Source organism: Sciurus carolinensis, chromosome X (assembly GCF_902686445.1).
Source record: "Sciurus carolinensis chromosome X, mSciCar1.2, whole genome shotgun sequence".
Lineage (NCBI taxonomy): Eukaryota > Metazoa > Chordata > Mammalia > Rodentia > Sciuridae > Sciurus > Sciurus carolinensis.
Window position 1 is genome coordinate 96,361,732 of NC_062232.1, and position 18,775 is coordinate 96,380,506.

At 38.1% G+C, this 18,775-nt stretch overlaps 1 long non-coding RNA gene across 1 annotated transcript; it reads left to right on the top strand.

Moving 5' to 3' along the window:
• Positions 1–78: 78 nt before the first annotated feature.
• LOC124972687 (uncharacterized) lies at positions 79–14,210 on the top strand. Its single transcript, XR_007106489.1, has 5 exons — positions 79–211; positions 1,499–1,565; positions 5,459–5,572; positions 10,496–10,598; positions 13,220–14,210. It is a non-coding gene; the product is annotated as an uncharacterized LOC124972687 (long non-coding RNA).
• Positions 14,211–18,775: the final 4,565 nt, after the last annotated feature.

Here is an 18,775-nt window from a genome sequence, read left to right on the forward strand (position 1 = left end):
ACCTCCTAACAAGATGCCTGAAGGGAGGGGAAAGGGGGGCCTGGGAAAGTCAGGTGGGAACTATCTCATAGTTGCTAGTTGCTCAGGATAACCTATTTGTCTCCTTTGAGTAAGTTGCCTGTTGGGAAGAAGGCAGAAGATGACTGAAGGAACAACAAAATCTTAGATTTACCAATCAACATTCACAAAAATATTTGGAGAAAAAGTTTAAGTGAGTACCTTTTCAGCGGGATATGGTGCACACCTGTAATCCCAGCAACTCGGAAGGCTGAGGCAGAAGGATCGCAAGTTTGAGATGGCCTCAGCAATTTAGTGAGACCCTGTCTCAAAAAAGGGGGGCTGGGAGAGTGCTGGGGATGTAGCTCAGAGGTAGAGCACCCTTGGGTTCAATCGCTAGTACCACAAAAAGTACCCTTTCAAATGATGTTCTAAGTTTATGATTCGTATACCTAAGGTTATTAAAACTTTAATTGGTACCTCACAGCTGAGAAGCTAGTTCCTAAGACCAGGCACTCCCAGCGCTGTCACCTTCCGCTCTTTATGGGGACCAGCACCTTTTCTGAGGCCTTCCAGGGGCTGCTGCAGGTGGAGTGCACACCGCCTGGCCATTGTGTCTACTTTCCTTTATTTTGAAAAAGGAATACCTCCTCTTCCACCTGTAAGTGTATATAAGAAAACGGAAGATAGCCCACGATGACCCCCACACTAAGAGGATTGTTGAATCGGGCTTGTATCCTCCCAGCACTAAGATCTCTAAGAGGAGTGGGTGTGGTGGAGGGAGGGAAAGAAATGCAAATAAAGTCCGTTAAAACTGTTATGTGCAGAGCTCTCTAGGCTCTGTGTAGCCTAGGGCTATTTGGTTACTAAACAATTGACCTCCAAGATATTTTCCTTGTTGTTAGTCCTTGACTTTTACTATTTTTTTGTTTTTAGACTGTAATGGGAATTGAATTCAGGCCTTAGGTGCAGGCTAGGCAAGTGCTCTACCACTGAGCTATATCCCAGTTCCTTTCTTCCCTCCCTCTTTTTTAAATTTCAAGACAGGTGGTCTCTAAGTTGCCCGGACTGGTCAGGAACTTGTGATCCTCCTGCCTCAGTCTCTTGAGTGGCTAGAATTACAGGGCAGTGCCACTGCACCAGGCTCCCCACCTTTTATTTTTTTTTTTTAAGAAAAATAATTTCCACAAATGCAGATACCTTACAGAAGAAAACAGGAATCACACCTGCTCATGTCCATGCTCATGTCCTTTGTAACCATTTTTAAAGAAACCCATAGCCTCTGCATCAACCTCCAGAGCAGCACACCTGGGCATTGATTGCCTGTAACTCCTCCTTACTTCCTGCCTCCATCCCTCTCTCCACCAACTCTGCAGCTGATCAGCATCTGAAACACACACCCCCAAGACCACCTGCTGACTGCTACTTCCAGCCTTGGGCTCAGCTCTAATTCATAGCCATTTTTTCTTACCCTTTCCCTTTTTTCTTATCCTTTCCAAAGGTTGGTGGAAATGATCAGATCAAGAGAAGGAGGAAAATGAAGGCCTTGAGGTTATTACCCTTGCCAGGTAACTTTTTACATTTTAGGTCAATATAAGAAATCTCATAAATCCCAGCTGTCTTCTGGTGAGGGGTGGGTTGGGGAAGAAGTTAAAACTCCACCTTATAGGAGGTAAGAAAGGAAAAGAGTTTCCAACTCCCCACACAGGGAATTAAACCTCAAAGACCCGGGCTGTGAATCTCAGGGCTCCTTTTCTGGAATTTCTCCCTGTTTTCCCTCCTCCTTCACATTAGGAAGTAATGGCCATTCCCCTACAAAAAGAACCAAGTCAAAGCCATTTTTCTGTCTCCATTCCCTGCACTGACAGATTTAGTTAACTAACTCATTGTGCTAGGAAAGATTCACAGAGGTTAAATAATTTTGCCAAGGTGAATCATGGTGAATTCACATGTACAATGCTCCTAGGATGCAAATACTTTTGCTTTCTCTATACAAGGAAAGGTACTCAACATTACTAGTCATTAGAGAAATACAAATCAGAGATGGGGTTGTAGCTCAGTGGTAGAGCACTTGCCTAGTATGTGTGAGGCGCTGGGTTTGATCCTCAGCACCACATAAAAATAAAGGCATTGTGTCCATCTACAACTTAAAATATTAAAAAAAATACAAATCAAAACCATAAGTGGATATCACTTCACAGCCAATCAGATAGCTACAATAAAATAGAATAGAAAACAACAAGTGTGTTGAGATTTTAGAGAAATTTTGGAATTCTCATACACTGCTGTGAGAAATAAAAATGATGCAAACACTGTGGGAAGCAGTTTGGTGCTTCCATTAAAAGTTAACATGTTACCACATTATCCCAATTCTAGTTATACAACCAAGAAAATTGAAAGTGGACATTCAAACAAAAACTCGAATGTTTATGGCAGCATTATTCATAAGGCCCCAAAGCAGAAACAACACATTTGTCAGCAGATAAATGTTTAACAAAATGTGGTATGTTCGTACCATGAAACATTATTTTGGGCTGGGGATGTAGCTCAGTAGTAGAGCACTTGCCTGAGTGGTCCTGAATTTGATTCCCAATACCACACACAAATCACCTTGAATTATTATTTAGCCATAACAGGGATAGATTCATGACACGACATGGATTAACCATGAAAATATTATAATATGTTAAAGACACTAGACACACAAAAGAATGCATATTGCATGATGGCATTCACATGAAATATCCAGAGTAGGCAAACCTATACACGGACTTTTTTTTTTTTTTTTTTTTTTTTTTTTTTGCAGTGCTGGGGATTGAACCCAGGGCCTTGTGCTTTTGAGGCAAGCACTCTACCAACTGAGCTATATCCCCAGCCTATAGACAAAAAAGTGGTTTAGTAGTTGCCAAAAGCTAGGAGAGGAAGGAATGAAGAATGACTGCTAATACATAGTCTTTCTTTTGGAGGTGATAAAAAATGTTCTAAAATTGATTGTGGTAAGGATGCACATGTGAACATGCTAAAAAACAGTGACATGCCTACACTTTACGAGGGCAAACTATATGGTGTGTGAATTGTATATCAATAATAAAAATAAGATAATTAGCACATAAGTTTGATAACAACATTTAGGAAAAATATTGATGGGAAATTACACATGAGTGAATCAATGTGAGAATATTGTGGCAAAAATGTACAAAATATTGTACAGCAAAAATGTACAAAATATATGTTTTGAGTGTGATATAATGCAACTGGAATACAAAACATCTACTCTGATTATTCTTGCCCAAAATTGCACCTCGGTTTAACCAATCCATAGATTGAACTTCAAGAGCTTCTGTTCATGAAGGAACATGTTTTGCACAAGGATGTAAAACACTCTACAATGAAATGTAAGAAAGTGAATATTTACAGGACAAATAATAAGCCAGTCTCTCATCAAAGGAATGGAAAATCAGGGGGCTGTTATGTATTAAAAGAGGAATGGGAGATATTTGAATCAATACTACGTGTAATACTTCTTTGGGTCCTAATAAGTACAAATCAAATTTAAGAGGTATATTTATTTCAAACAGGGAAATTGGGCATTTGTGTTTTCATGTACCATTAGAGAGTAATTGTAATTTTTGTTTGATGCCATGAGGGTATTTTGTTTGTTTTTTTCCCAAGTCTGTACATATGCTATGGATTGCATAGTTTTTTAGATTTCATGCATAAAGTCATATGATACTTGGAATATACTTTGAAATACACCAGTAAAAAATAGCAAATGAAACATAATTGGATGGATATTCATTACTGTTGAAGCTGGTTGGTGGGCACATGGAATTTTCCATATGTTGTTTTATTGACTTTGTTTTAAAGTATCCATGATAAAGAGTAAACAAGAACAGTTGAGAGTAGTAATCTGAATACATTACTGACAAATATGAATGAAAGAGTTGATTATTAGCAGGGCATGATGGAACTCACCTGTAATCCCAGCTACTTATGACGCTGAGGCAGGAGGATCGAAAGTTCAAGGTCAGCCTGGGCAATGCAACAAGACCCTATCTCAAAAATAAAAAATAGGACTGGGGGTGTTGGTTGGGTGTGTCTCCACGTAGGAATAGAATCAGATCATTCTTTTCCAGAACTGTAAAATTATTCAACACCTTTTGAGGGATATGGCATTCATTTTTAATAACTCATACCAGAGTATAAATATGTGGAAGGAAATTCTGAAAGAAGTACATGGTAGTGTTAACAGGGTCATTTCTGGGAATGATATCAACACTAAGGTTTTCTTTTGCCAAACATGACATTCATTCCTTTAACAAACATTTATTGAGCACTTACTATGTGTGAGATATCTTCATGCTGGAAGTACAACCATGAAAGAGACAAAACAGTCACTGCTCAAATGGGCTTCACATTCTAGTAGGGGAGATTAAGAAAATAGAGTCAATAAGATACCAATACACCCTATAGGATATCAAAGACCTGACTGAGAAGGCCACACCAGAGTAAAGACCTGAGGGAGGTAACAGAGTTGGAGATCTGGGGATGAAAGTTGCAATGACAGGCACTGCCTGTGCTTTCTACAAATTTTCCCCTTTATTATTGATAGAGAGCATTGCCCTCCTATTTTGATACAAGAAGCACTATTTTGTTGTCATTGTTTGGCAGTAGAGATTGATCAGGATAAGTTCAGAATTTCCAGGAAGGTTCACAGTGTGGGCATGATTTAAGACCCTGGACACTCTGAACACATTGAGGCTATAGACACACACAGTAAGTGTGTATGTTTCTAAAAATTGAATCTTTTTGGAATGCATGTATAAGCAGATCCTTCCATTAGCCTCTCACTTAAGTGGCTTACTTCAGTGTTGTAAGCTGTTGTTACTGTGTGTGTGTGTGGTGCTAGGGATGAAACCCAGGGTCTCGTGAATGTTAGGGAAGTGCTCTACCACTGAGCTGTACCTCCAACCCATCATTTACATCTGCTCTAGTAACAGTACTGTACAAAATCCAAACTGGTGCTTGACACCTGGTACAGGGATAGCAACTATTATTGGGATCAATAAGTTAGGAGTGGGAGGGCATTTCTGTATCTGTGGATGTAGGGCTAAAAGGCTATCTATTTCATTGACTTCAGGGACATGACTTAAGGGAGCAGAAAAGGCTGATCTGTACTTTGACCATAAACTTGACTGCCAGGAGAATACAGGGTGAAGTCACTAAGTGGTCACAGTGGATTACATCACAATGGGCTCCTTGCTATAAAATCCAGAGCATCTCTAGGCTGAGGTTATTTCTCCTGAGGGTCTGTAGTGGCAAGCAGGGTTCTGGGTGGTGGTGGTGGTTGTTAAATAGTTTTAAAAAGACTGAGTTTTTTGAAAAATACTGAATTCCTACTTTGGAAAATTGGTTTGTATTTGTGGCTTAGGTATTTAATAATACTTGTTTTCTTTTTCAGGTCACAGTATTGTAAACACATCAGAGTGTGATTTACAGCTACTGCCACCCTGCAGTGGTTTGGACTCACTTCAAGCAGATGAAAATTGGATGCTGATTTCACAGCATCTGATAGGTATGTAATACAATTCTCAGTTGTAGTTTTGATTGTTGTACCACTTCTGTACAATACCCTCCTGTTTAAAGGTAGGTCTCTCACTGAATTTCCTTTGTTAGTATTGGTGTAGGCACTGTGTCCATGTATAATCAATAGCTATTACTGTTAATTATGATGATGGCGAGAATCTTCTCTGTGTGACTGGAAAGATCAACTTAATTTGGTAAGTTCCAACACCCCTGATCAGTTTAAGCTCAAAACCATTATTTTACAAGAGCTGAATACCTTGATTTTTAGAAGCAAGACTTTCTGAAATGTTTTAATCCAGTTTATACTGGTTCCATGGAGGGTTGGTAGGAATAGTGTGTCCATTAGGCTTCAGTCAGTACCATAACTTTGTTCTTAGAGCTCAACATGGAGTAAAGAAAGACAGGGCCATTTCAGTACCCTAAGACCTTTAGAGGTTTATTACAGCCAGATATGAAGCCTTAGAGCTAGGAAAGAATTTGAGGTGATCTTATGTGTCCTCTGGATTGCTGATGAAGGGTCTTCTATCATCCTACATTGAAATCTTTGAAGGCTGATGTGAGACTTCCCTTGTGAAATGTCCTCGCCCTTCTAGGTAAGTAGTTTTATCTACACCTAACTGAAATAGCTGTTGTGAGGGATCAAGTGTGAACTCATTTGTCATGTCTTTAAAGGGAGAAACCTAGAGATGTCCAATCCCAATCATATATTCTCTTCTCCATAGCACACACAGGGCCAGCTTAAAGTAATATTTTCAAAGTGAATGACTTATTTATGATATATCATTTTTTGTGATTTTAATATCAATATATACTTATTGTAGATGATTTTGAAAGCTTAGTCAAGTTTGATGAGGGAGTCATAAGAAACTACCTTTAAATCTTTATATTAGTTTATACTCTTATGGATCACAAGGTTGACACACACTCTCTTGGTGACTTGGGTTAGTTGGCTTAAGGTTCAGCCATCATTGGCCTTTTGTACTGTGTGCCATATTCTTATGATTCTGCTCTATTAATCAATCAAAACCATTAGTGTAAGGACAGGTAAGGGGCCAGGTGAGAAAGGGTGGTTAGCATCAAAAACCCATTGTGACATCATCTCTGATGTTGAGTCAATAATTTTACTTAGTTTCAATTTCCTCAACTAACGGAGAGTCAAATGTTTCTTAAAATATTATGACCACACACACAGGACCAGCTTAAAGTAATACTTTCAAAGTGAATGACTTATTTATGATATATCATTTTTTGTGATTTTAATATCAATATATACTTATTATAGATGATTTTGAAAGCTTAGTCAAGTTTGATGAGGGAGTCATAAGAAACTACCTTTAAATCTTTATATTGGTTTATACTCTTATGAATCACAAGGTTGACACACACTCTCTTGGTGACTTGGGTTAGTTGGCTTAAGGTTCAGCCATCACTGACCTTTTGTACTGTGTGCCATATCCTTATGATTCTTCTCTGTTAATCAAAACCATCAGTGTAAGGACAGGTAAGGGGCCAGGTGAGAGAGGGTGTTTAGCATTATAAACCCATTGTGACATCATCTCTGATGTTGAGCCAATCATTTTACTTAGTTTAAATTTCCTCAACTAACAGGAGAGTCAAATGTTTCTTAAAATATTTTGACCAAGGACCTTTTTGAGAAGCTGATAAATGGTGTGGAAATTTTATTTTTATGAAAGCACATGTTGACATACACACAAAAATTCAGGAATTTCAAAGAAACCATTCTTGGTTTTGAATACCCAGACTTAAGGGGCATGGTGTTTCTTCCAGTTTCATACATCTGTGATTCTAGTGTCATCTGTTGTTCAAATCATATCAGTTCCCTGCCTAAAACTCTTCAGTATTTTCCCTTTAAATTAGAATTTAAAATAATGACACACCACGGCCAACAATCGACAAGATCTGGTTATATTTTGCCATCACCACTCAGTTTTCCTCCTTAGCTACTTTGCCCTAGCTAATCAGGTTTTGTTTTTTGTTTTATTTTTATACCAGGGATTGAACCCAGGGGCACTTAACCACTGAGCCACATCCCCAGCCCTTTTTATATTTTATTTTAAGACAGGGTCTCCCTTAATTGCTTAGGGCCTTGCCAAGTTGCTGAAGCTGATCTTGAACTTGAAATCCTCCTGCCTCAGCCTCTTGAGTGCAGTGGTGCACACTTGTAATCCCAGCAACTCAGGAGGCTGAGGCAGGAGGATCATGAGTTTGAGGCCAACTTCAGTGACTTAGCAAGGTCCTGTTTTAAAACAAAAAAGATAAAAAAGGTTGGAGATATAACTAATGTTAGAGCAGCACCCCTGGATTCAGTCCCCAGTGCTGAAAAAAATTACAGCCTGAAATATGGTAATTATCTAATATATATATATATATATTGTTTCAACTTTCAATAGAGTCTTGTGTGCATTAACAAAAGTTGAAGGAAGTCATAAACAAGAAGGAGTACAATTTTCAAGAGGTAAGGCTATTAGTATTAGATATATTTGGTTTTCAAATACTTTAATATCACATATCCTTTCTTTTTAGAAGATTTCAAAAAAAATTTTTTGGTACCAAGAATTGAACCCAGTTGTACTTAATCACTCAGACACATCCACAACCCTTTTTAATTTTTATTTTGAGACGAGGTCCCCCTAAGTTGCTGAGGCTGGCTTTGAACTTGTGATCCTCCTGTCTCAGCCTCCCGAATCACTGGGATTACAGGTGTGCATCACCACGCCTGGCAGTAGTTCTAAGTTCTGATCTCAGTTTTGCTACTCATTGACTATGGCTTTAAATCACTTCTACCCCTTGGATCTGAGATTCATCATCCTTAAAAGGAGTGTATAGGATTAGTGAATTTTAAGGCCTCCCTCATCTCATACAGTTCAGACGTGTGTGATTCTGATTCAAGTCATTTCCTGTTAGCCAGCTGAAAACTAGGTTGGTTGCCTTGTTCTTACCCTTCCACAAACAAGAGAAAAATGTTATCATAAGGTTTTATAGAATCCAGAGAGAAAATGAATGAAATTTTGGATAGCTGAATTTAAATTAGAATTGTGAGCCTCTTTGCAAAAGTACCAATGAACCATTTACAGAAGCAAACTGGATAGCATGCTTGTGTAAGCATGAAGCTCAAAGAGCACATGAGGAGAAACTAACTTTAGGGAGGGGAGATGGGAGTGCATATTCAGCGAAGTCTTCACATAGATAGTCCTACAGTCAGACAAGCTTGCATTGGAGGATCTCCATCTTTTCAGTGAACTAGCATACAAGGTCATTCACTGGCCGTGAAGGCCCTGAGGTGGGTTTAAAATTTATAGTAAGAGAGTACAGAAGATTTGGATCAGCTAACCTGGAATATTTCCCAGGGACTTCAGTATTAATAAATAAAACAAGTATTTCAAATTTGAGTCCAGATACTTATTAACCAGTTTGCTTACCCACTCTTCCTTCAGACTTGGATATGAAAGACTTTTATAATTTATAAAGGTCAGATACATATTGAAGAGAATCAACAGCGAAAGCACTTTGGGGGGCATCAAATCATTTTATTGAGAGGATGGGGCTGAGGAGGACAATGAGATCTGATAGCCTTGGCAGGGCCAGATCTCTCCTGCCTCACCAATGCTGAAAAGCTGGAAGCACTTTTTGTTGTTCCACATACTCAAAAGACAATCCTGGACAAAGAGATCTATCACTCTGATAAACAGGAGGAACATCTTTGGGATTTGTGTATAGTCTTCTAGAATCACAAGGTAACATTGACAACCAAGGGCAAGTAAGATGTTAACAATATCTCTCTTCAACTGAACTTAAACAGTGTTCTCTCTAAGTGTTCAGGTTTGTTTGCACTGTTTAGAGACTTGGTTGAGGTAGGAGCTGTGGCTGGACACTGCAGAAGAATGTTTACCATGACATGGTCTCTAGCAGAGCACAGTATTGTACCTTCTTTGAATTCCCTCTCATAACATTGTTTTTTGGAGTAAGTTGATTAAGGACCTTCATTTATTCATTCAACAAATACATCTTAGGTGTCTTATGTGTAAGACACTTTACAAGATACAAATATGGGAAAGACACAGTGTTACCCTCAGGATAATATAATCTAGAATCACAGAAAAATTAATCTTATAACATTTTATACATGTGTTTTGGTTAGCTGCTTCAAGGAGAATGTCATTATGGCATATATCATTCTAACATCTGATTTTGAGGAGCAGCTCTTTGATTGCTAGATAATTATAAGGGTTCCATAGAATACTTTTGTATTAACATGCATTAAATTCAGTGTTTCAGAAGGTGCAATCTCTTTTCAAGATTAAATACAGTTGAGAAATTGAACCTACTTGATGGTTTATTATTAGGTTTCATTTTCTAATTTATTTAACTTAAATATAAGGTGTATAACATTAAAAACAGATCAGTTATTAAAATTTAATTTTTAACAGCAAACCAGTAACGATGCCCATGATAGTTAAGATAAACTCCTTCATCCACCTATTCTTTTTATTGTATTCTCCCCCAGGTGTAAGAATAGGTTTCCTTGCTATGGACCAAGGCATATTTCTTCATTACTACTACTAAAATACTAACAGTAGCTCCACTCCTACAGAGGTGCTTAATATCTTGAAAATAGTCATGGCTAAAGTCCTGGGAATCCATGAAATGAAAAAATGTTCTATTTATTTCACCTATAATTTTGTTTAAAGTTTTCTGGAAACTACATTATTTAAAAAAATTTGTAGTTATAGATGGACAGCATGCCTTTATTTTATTTGTCTATTTTAATGTGGTGCTGAGGATGGAACCCAGTGCTTCACATTTGCTAGGCAAGCGCTCTGCCACTGAGCTCCAGCTCCAGCCCCTAGAAACTACATTATTAAGTGTTCATTTATGGTGATGATTATTGCAGATAATGAAGAATTCAAAGCCGAGATATAAAAGCAAGAAAAGAAGCCAGAAAAGAAAGAGAAATCGAAGAAATTGGAATAGAATTCCTGTAACACCAAGTCCAGGTAATCTGACATGATGTAAAGGAATGTATGACCAGAATTGGGCTTTCTGGCAATTTACCTTTAAATTTAAATCACTCTGCAAATTTGATTTGTATACTTAAATACTATGATATAGTCGTGCATCTTAAGTTACATGATTAAGAGAACACACACACATACACATATTGAGAATAAGGTTAAGGTTAAGTGCTAAGATCTGCAATGTGACTTAGGAAGCTAGAGGCCTAGGAGAACCTGGATGCTTTAGTTCTGTATCAGGTCATCTGAAGGTTTGCATGGCCTAGACCCAGAATGAGCCAGTGTTTCAGTTTGAGTCCAGAGGCTGGGGAAAAGCTGATGCCCCAATTTGAAGGCAGTCAGGCAGGAAGACTTTTCTCTTATGAGGGGAGAATCTAGATTTTTGTTCTATTCAGGCCTTCAACTAATTGGATGAGATTTATCCCACATTAGGGAGAACCAACTGCTTTACTTAGTATACCAGTTTAAATGTTGATATCATCCACAAACACTCAGAATAATTTATGACCACATACCCTGACATTCCATGGCCAAGTCAAGTTCACATAAAATTAAGCATCCCAAGTCCACCTCTTATGAACTTGGTAGGTATATACATATACTTAATACTTAATTTCTAAATAAAGATAATAACAAGGTCATAATTTTGTCTAACATTGAATAAATATTCTGTGTATAAACAAAAACCATGAAAAGGAGGTAGTCTTTCAGTCATGTTTATTCTTTTCCTTAATGTTCTATAATTTGAATACCATGATTTAACATGAACAATACTTAAATACTATGATAAAAAGTGAGTACACCTTAAGTTACCTGATAAGGAAATAAGAGGGAAGAAAACAAAGATATCTGAGATATACACACACACTCACTTAAAAAAAATGCCCAGGAACCCCACAGCTCAGTCAAGTTGACACATAAAATTAATCATCACAACTATATTTCCTTTCATGAAGAAAACCTTCACTCATCTAAAAGATCCTCAAAGCTTTTGTAGACCTCTGTAATCTTGACTACCATTAGGTCAAACCTATAAACTTTACATTTCCACTTATATTCTGTTTGACTAAAGCTCCCATGCATACTTAAAAATTTAACTAGGTGGTCTATACTTCAGAACTGCTTAAGTATTCTCCTCAGGACAGATTATATATGGAGGGAATATGTAGAAAATGAACATTACATCTTAAAACATTGTATATACAAGGCCCAGGCCATATAGAACACATTTTTGTGTATGTTTATCATAAAGTCTGATTTCTCAGAGCCTGGCACAGTGGTGCACACCTGTAATCCCAGCAAATCAGAAGGCTGAGGGAGGAGGATGGTGAATAAAGCCAGCCTCAGCAATATAGTGAGGCCCTAAGCAACTTAGCAAGACCCTGTCTCAAAATAAAATATAAAAAGGGCTGGGGATGTGGCTTAGTGGTTAAGTGTCCCTGGGTTCAATCCCTGGTACCAAAAAAAGTCTAATTTTTTAATTGATTGTGGCATTGGGAATTGTACTCAGAAACTTGCACATGGCTGGACAAGCACTCTATCACTGAGCTACCTCCCCAGCCCTATAATTTTCCATTATTTTGGAATAGTGTTTAACAAGGCTTTTGAGGATGCCAACTTTCCTAGCAGAGTTTTAGCAGAAGTAGTACTATTGTCAACATAGTGATTGCTCACCATGTTGCCATCATTCTACTAAAGAATTGTGTTAATAATCAACAGTGAACTCCGGGTGACTTAATCTGGTGGCCATCTCCTAGCCTCACACTGCTTCACTATATTTATATTTGATTATTTTCTTCAATTAAGATTTAATTTTTCCTTTCTATTTGCTTCCCTTTTCACATCTCTGAGAAGTTATTTTTCATTTTATTATGCCCCAAATAAGGACATTTCCCCAGGTTTTGTCCCCAGCTCATGAAAAATAACATTTATTCAGGTAGAAAGAAAATTGAATTCTTACACTAACTTCATGACCTTCCATCAGTTACTTAAACTTAAGGAATTTCAGTTTCCTCATCTATACAAAATGAAATTAAACTACTTTTGCTACCTATTTTATAAAGTTATAATAAGGACCAAAAAGGGATAATAGATCTAAAAATTTTGATAAGGATATATTGCTATACAAATGGTTGTTTCTTATTGTTAACTGTTGGTATTAGAAGATGGCTGAGTTAACAGTGCAATGAGACATACTCTGTACAAAGCTAATTGCCCTCCAGAGGGTGAAACCCATGACCTTGTATTAATTCTCCAAATTTGAATCAACTAATCAAAGAGGCCCAAACCATTTAGAACATGTATTTGCTTCTATTTATCATGAAATCTAATTTTTCATTATTTTGGAATAGTAGTTCAATAACACCTTTGATGAGGTTGCCAACTTTCCTTGCATTAAATTTTTAGCAGAAATAGTTACTGTGCAGAACTTGAAATGCTTATCAATATCTAATTCTTTTACATTTACTATTATTTATTTGAATATTTATAAATTAATAAAATCATATAACCTCAAAAGCAATCACAAAAATTCACTGTTATGTATTCTGATTGTGTATATTATTGAAACAATTCAAACATGTTTCTTACCACTTATATTATAGGAATGTGGATCCACAGGTTCATCGTAGCTTCCAGAATTTCCTTCATTGAATCTACAGGTGGATGGAAGGCAGAGGAGTTTCTCTTTGTCCAGTTTTTTTACCTGGAATAAATGGGAAACCACCCTTAACACTACTACCTTTGTTCGAGGACCTCCTTTTCTAACACCATCTTTGTTGGGGGAGCCTCATACTCCAGAATTGTTGCTTGTTCTAACATATGAAATGAAGCTGAAATAAATGTATAAACCCTGAACTTCATGTACAGATTTTTGAACTGCACAACTTGAGAATTAGTTGATCAAAGGCATAACTTTGACTACAGTTTAGAGTGTTTTTCTAGTCATTGGTGATCTTTCATGTGTGGATAACTCTGCAGTTGTGTACAAGTATAGGTTAATGTTAGAGAATATGACTGCTAACATTTGATTTTCTTTGTCGGTTCATTGTCTTATATTCTTTTCTTAGTATAGTATGTCAATAATTGGAAACTCCATGGAGAATATGGGATTCATATAGAAGGCAAAGGGGCATCCATAATGTTGTATGAGGGCAATTATATCATTTTCCTAGAGCTGTCCTAATAAATAACCACAAAGAATTACCACAAACCTAATTGGATTTTGATGTGGTGTATAAAGTGCCTTTTTCCTGTATATTTTGCTTAATTATCATCAGTGTTTTTAAAAATGTTTATTTTAAAGGTCAACACAGTCCCCATTAACTATGAACTAACTTTCTAATAAAAAATTACTTACCCAGCCCACCAAATGGGGAAATGATTCATCCATGTATATTTCCTATAAAGGAAAGTAGAATGACAATTTCATTTTTTGGTTTAGTTTACCATTTAAATATTTATACCTGGCAACAGGAAGATCTCATGAATGAATGTCGTATATTTTGGCAGTTCAGTTTATGTAGCTTTGATGTATAATTTGTAATAACACATTCTATTTCCTCGCCATTGTGCTTCATTGATTTTCATTCTCTGGACAGCCTTTCTGGGATCTGTTCTAATTAAGTACAGTTCTCAGGATATTCTCTTTGCTTTGAATTCATGTATGCATTTCTGACTTCCTGCTTACCTACCACTCAATAAATTTATCTGCATTTCATGGTGTTAAAAAGATAATGAACATTTGTATATTCTTTTTCCTGCAGGAGAAGCATAGACAGGTGAGTTTTTAACTTTTAAATTCCTTGATATTATAAAATTACAAATATGTCAGTTGATGTTGTGAAGCAGTATCCCCCTTCTCCACTTGGGGTGTTTATCTAGCAGGCAAAGGGGGGTCAGCTTGACAAAGTAGTGTTTCCTCACCCTTTCAACTAGAGAATAAGGAACAGATTTTGGAAAGCAAATATAGTGAATTTTTATAATTTTATGCTGACTCATCATCTACTTTAAATATGTTTCTTTCTTATACCAGAAACAGGGCTTCATCATCCTTGATACAGTTTTCAATATTATATTTCCTCCTAGTTTCTAGTATGGTTGATATAGATATTTGCCTCATAAACTGCATCCTGGTAGCCAACTTCCTATAAGACAGATTATAATCTTCTTGACTCACCCCTCTGACCCCATACTCCATGTGGACTGTGCATATATGCCATAGTGACCACTACTCAATTATAGTGTGACCCCCCACAGAATTTGTGCTTCATTCCTTTAAATACAGTAAGTAAGACACTCCCCAGGAAACCTACTTAGGTAATTCCCAATAAAATATTGGCCTATGGGTCAGTCTCTCTCTTTCTCCCTCTCCCCCCATCCCTCTCTTCACCCATTAGTTGAGCATACATATTAGTTTATAATAAACATGAAGGGAAGATCATTTGTTGACTAGAGCCTCTAGTGCTGAGAGTGAAGTTTGAAATGCATTGGTTTTTGGATCCTGTACTTTCTTAGGAACATTCTGTCAAAGAGATAGAAAGCAGTAACTTTCCAATAACCTCTCTCATGTATGATGGTTATCAGGGCCATTTGCATAGTCTCTGAAATCCCTTTTTGTTCATGGAGTTAATTCCAAAGGGTTTTCCAGGTAGTCAAGGAGTCTGGGGGAAGGGTGACCTCCCCACTACCCAGCATCTATGTTGCCTAGACTGACTTGAATTTCTGGACTCAAGTGATTGTCCTGCATTAGCCTCCCCAGTAGCTGGGATTACAGGTGCAGGCCACCACATCTGTCCATCTTTTTTTTTAAAAGGAAAATTTGTTGGTGGCTAATTTTTTCCTTCTTTCTTTGAATGTTTACCTGATGATCTCCTGGTGTTACCAAGTGACCCTTCTTGTAAGTGGTGGCCTCTGACTTCTTCCTGTTTGACAGTAAGCAACCAACACCTTCTTACAGTGTCCCAATTGACCTCATCTGGGTTTGGATCATCCCCTAGTAGTGCATTGGTGGTAGGATCATTTGGCAAGGCCCCAACCCTTACCAAGAGTGAGACTAGGGTGTTAACATGTTGATGAACTGCTGCTTTCAACAGAGCTCAGGGACCCTGGATAGAGATTTACATTTCTTTGACACTTTGCCAACTTCCTTAGGGGTCTTGGGAGGGGGAGGGGAAGGAGATATTTTAGCCTTTAGTTTGGATTATCAAGTTCTTTGGCACCACAGGTCAGGAGTTAGACCCTCAATAACCCAGAGGATGGAGGGATGAAGATGGCAGAAGTAAGAGGAAGTCAAAACATAGAGACTGTAGGCCTTCATCATATTTCCCTCTGAGCAGCACCATTGATTTTTGGTTATAAGTTTATTCCCCTTGTTGGGGTTAGGGTGTACATAGTTTGGATATGACCTCTTCATTAGTGGTCACAAGGGGAAGTCTTCCTCTTCCCTTGCTACAGAAATTATGTCCTCGAAACCTTTAGCCCTTAGTATTACCTGGGGTAGAAGAAGTAATCTTATGATCCGATCCACCCTCCTTGGCTCTTCTTGACCCAATCTGTGGAGGGACCCCCTCCTCTTGAAGCAAGTCTACTTACAGTGTCTCTATTAAAGTGTTGCTGTTGCCATTAACAGAATTTCTCCTGAAGAGAGCAAAACAACCCAGCACTTCTAGGGTCTAACAATGATATCTGACTCTGATGATGCTCCTAATTGGACTAGGTAAGTCTTGATGGATGCAGACTCCACTCACTTGGAAGTCAACTAGTATACCCTGGAAAGGAAAGTGGCTGCCTAGGAGGTGGGCAAACATAGAGAGTATCCCTAAATTTTATTAACCATTAGAAAGGTTAAATCATCAGGGGGACATAAGGAAACAGAGATGGAGAATAGAAATTAATGGTTGAAAAACAAAATTTTCTCAAAATTTTTGTTCAGTAGAAAGGCCAAAAGGGAGACAACTGGTTGGTTCAGAACTACAGTTTACCCCTGATGAGCTGTACCAACTGACAGGAATTTCTAAAGATTCTAAAATCCATAATCTGTTAACAGTCCTACTGGACTCAGTGCAAATTTTCTGAGGCTAGGACCCCCAGAGCTATCCTACAAGGGAGGCCGATTAAGTACTTGCAATGTGGATAAAGATGGGGATAGAAACTCAGCCCAATGATGAGTACAAGAACACCCCTTCCCTTTGTTGCTCCATAACTGTTATTACTGCCAAGACCCTCTGTAAAGGTACCACCTGGGAGGAGGCCCATCTTTTATTACACAAAATTAATAATGGTTTAGTTGGTCTATAAATTTTACAAACATTACAGTCCCAATGAACCCCTCTTTCCAACCCAGAGGAGTCTACACTAAGCCATGGATTACAAGAGAACTTCCAAAAGGGAGCACCACCAAATTCCTAGTTGCTTTCCTACATTTCATTGAAAATTCAGGTACAATGCAAACTGCTTTAGGTCATATTGCTGTGGTTGCTCACCATGAATGGACCCAGCATCCTGATGCCCAGTTCTTGTTTACAGGGGTGCCTTATCTGGATAGGCCACTCCACCCAAGATTCCCCATAAGTAGACTGTAGTAGGCTCTGAGCCAGGCCATAAAAATCCAAATAAGCAGAGGCTGTGCTTCAGCCTCTCTTCAGTGAGGGGGAGGGATATCTTTGAACTCAACATTGGAGTGAATTTCTATACCCATTTGTTGTTGTTGTCTTTACAGAGAAGGGTTTTGCTATGTTGCCCAGGCAGGCCTTGAACCCTTGGGCCCAAGTGTTCTTCTGTCTCAGCCTCCTGAGTAGCTGAGAGTACTGGTATGTGCCACTTGAACCAGTTCTATCTACCATATTTATTCACTTTGTGAGAGATAACTGGGGGGTCCTGGCCTCAGAAACTTCACACTGAATCCAGTAGGATCTTTTAACATATTATGGATTTTAGAAATTCCAGTCAGAGGACTAGGGATGTAACTCAGTGGTAAAACCCTTGCCTAGCCAGTGTGAAGCCCTGGATTCAATCCCAGATAACACAGAAACCAAATAAAAAAAAGAGAAGTTTCTGTCAATTGGCTCATCTCAAAAGGGGTAAATAGTAGGCCACATCATCATTTCCCAAGGGTCCCTTGAAGTACCCCTCAGGCCCAGTCTAGAAACCCTGCTGCCCTGTTACACAGAAAGGAACACCCCACTACATCTGCTTCAAGGACACCCCCTATTGGCAACTATGTTGGATGAGGGTACCTAATGTTTTAATATATGGCAAACCAGAAAACAAGTTCATTTTTTTCCCAAAGGGTCTTATTGTCCCTCCAAAGCCCCGGGGGGTTGAGGGCCTTGTTCAGAAACCTGGGCCCCACCCCAAAGAATAACCTATCAACATCAATGCCACTGTGAAATGAGCTTCTTTATTTAACCCTGGGTAAAGATAGGAAGACATTCTTTCATTTCTGTCTTTTGAAGTCTAAATTGATCTTGTATAGCATGGAAACTTAACAGGAATGTATATGAAAGGGCAGAGTGTCAAATAAAGGGTTCTTCTGGAATAAAAAAGCATATCCTTTTATTTCAGTTTTACAAAACACAAGGTTATAGAAATCTGTAGGTATAAAACATCTGTGATAATCTAGGCAAATGCTTCCCTCTAGTGGGGATGTTTGATAAAGCCAAACAGTACTGGTGTAAAAAGACCAAGAGTTGAATCTTATTCCATTCTGGCTGCTCTAACAAATGTCCTAGAATGGGTAACATAAACTTAACAGAGATTGCTCACAGTTCTGGAAGGTGGGAAATCCAAAATCAAGCTTCTGTTAGACTTGGTACTTGGTGAAGGCTTATTTCTTGCTTTGAAGATGACACCTTCTTCCTGGATCTTCACATAGTAGAAAGGGCCCAAGAGCTCCATCGAGACTCTTTTATAAATTTATTAATCCCATTCATGAGGACAGAGTCCTCATAAGCTAATCAACTCCCAAAGGCCATGAACTCTTAACACTGTAACATTAGGGATTTAGTTTATTTTGGGGGCACAAAGCATTCAAACCATAGCATTATTTCTTAAATAAATCATAATTATTGTAGGGAAAATTTTTTGTGCTTCATTGGAAAATTATGCATTATTCACAGCACAATTTGGGTACCTCATTCTGGTTATTTGAATTACATTAG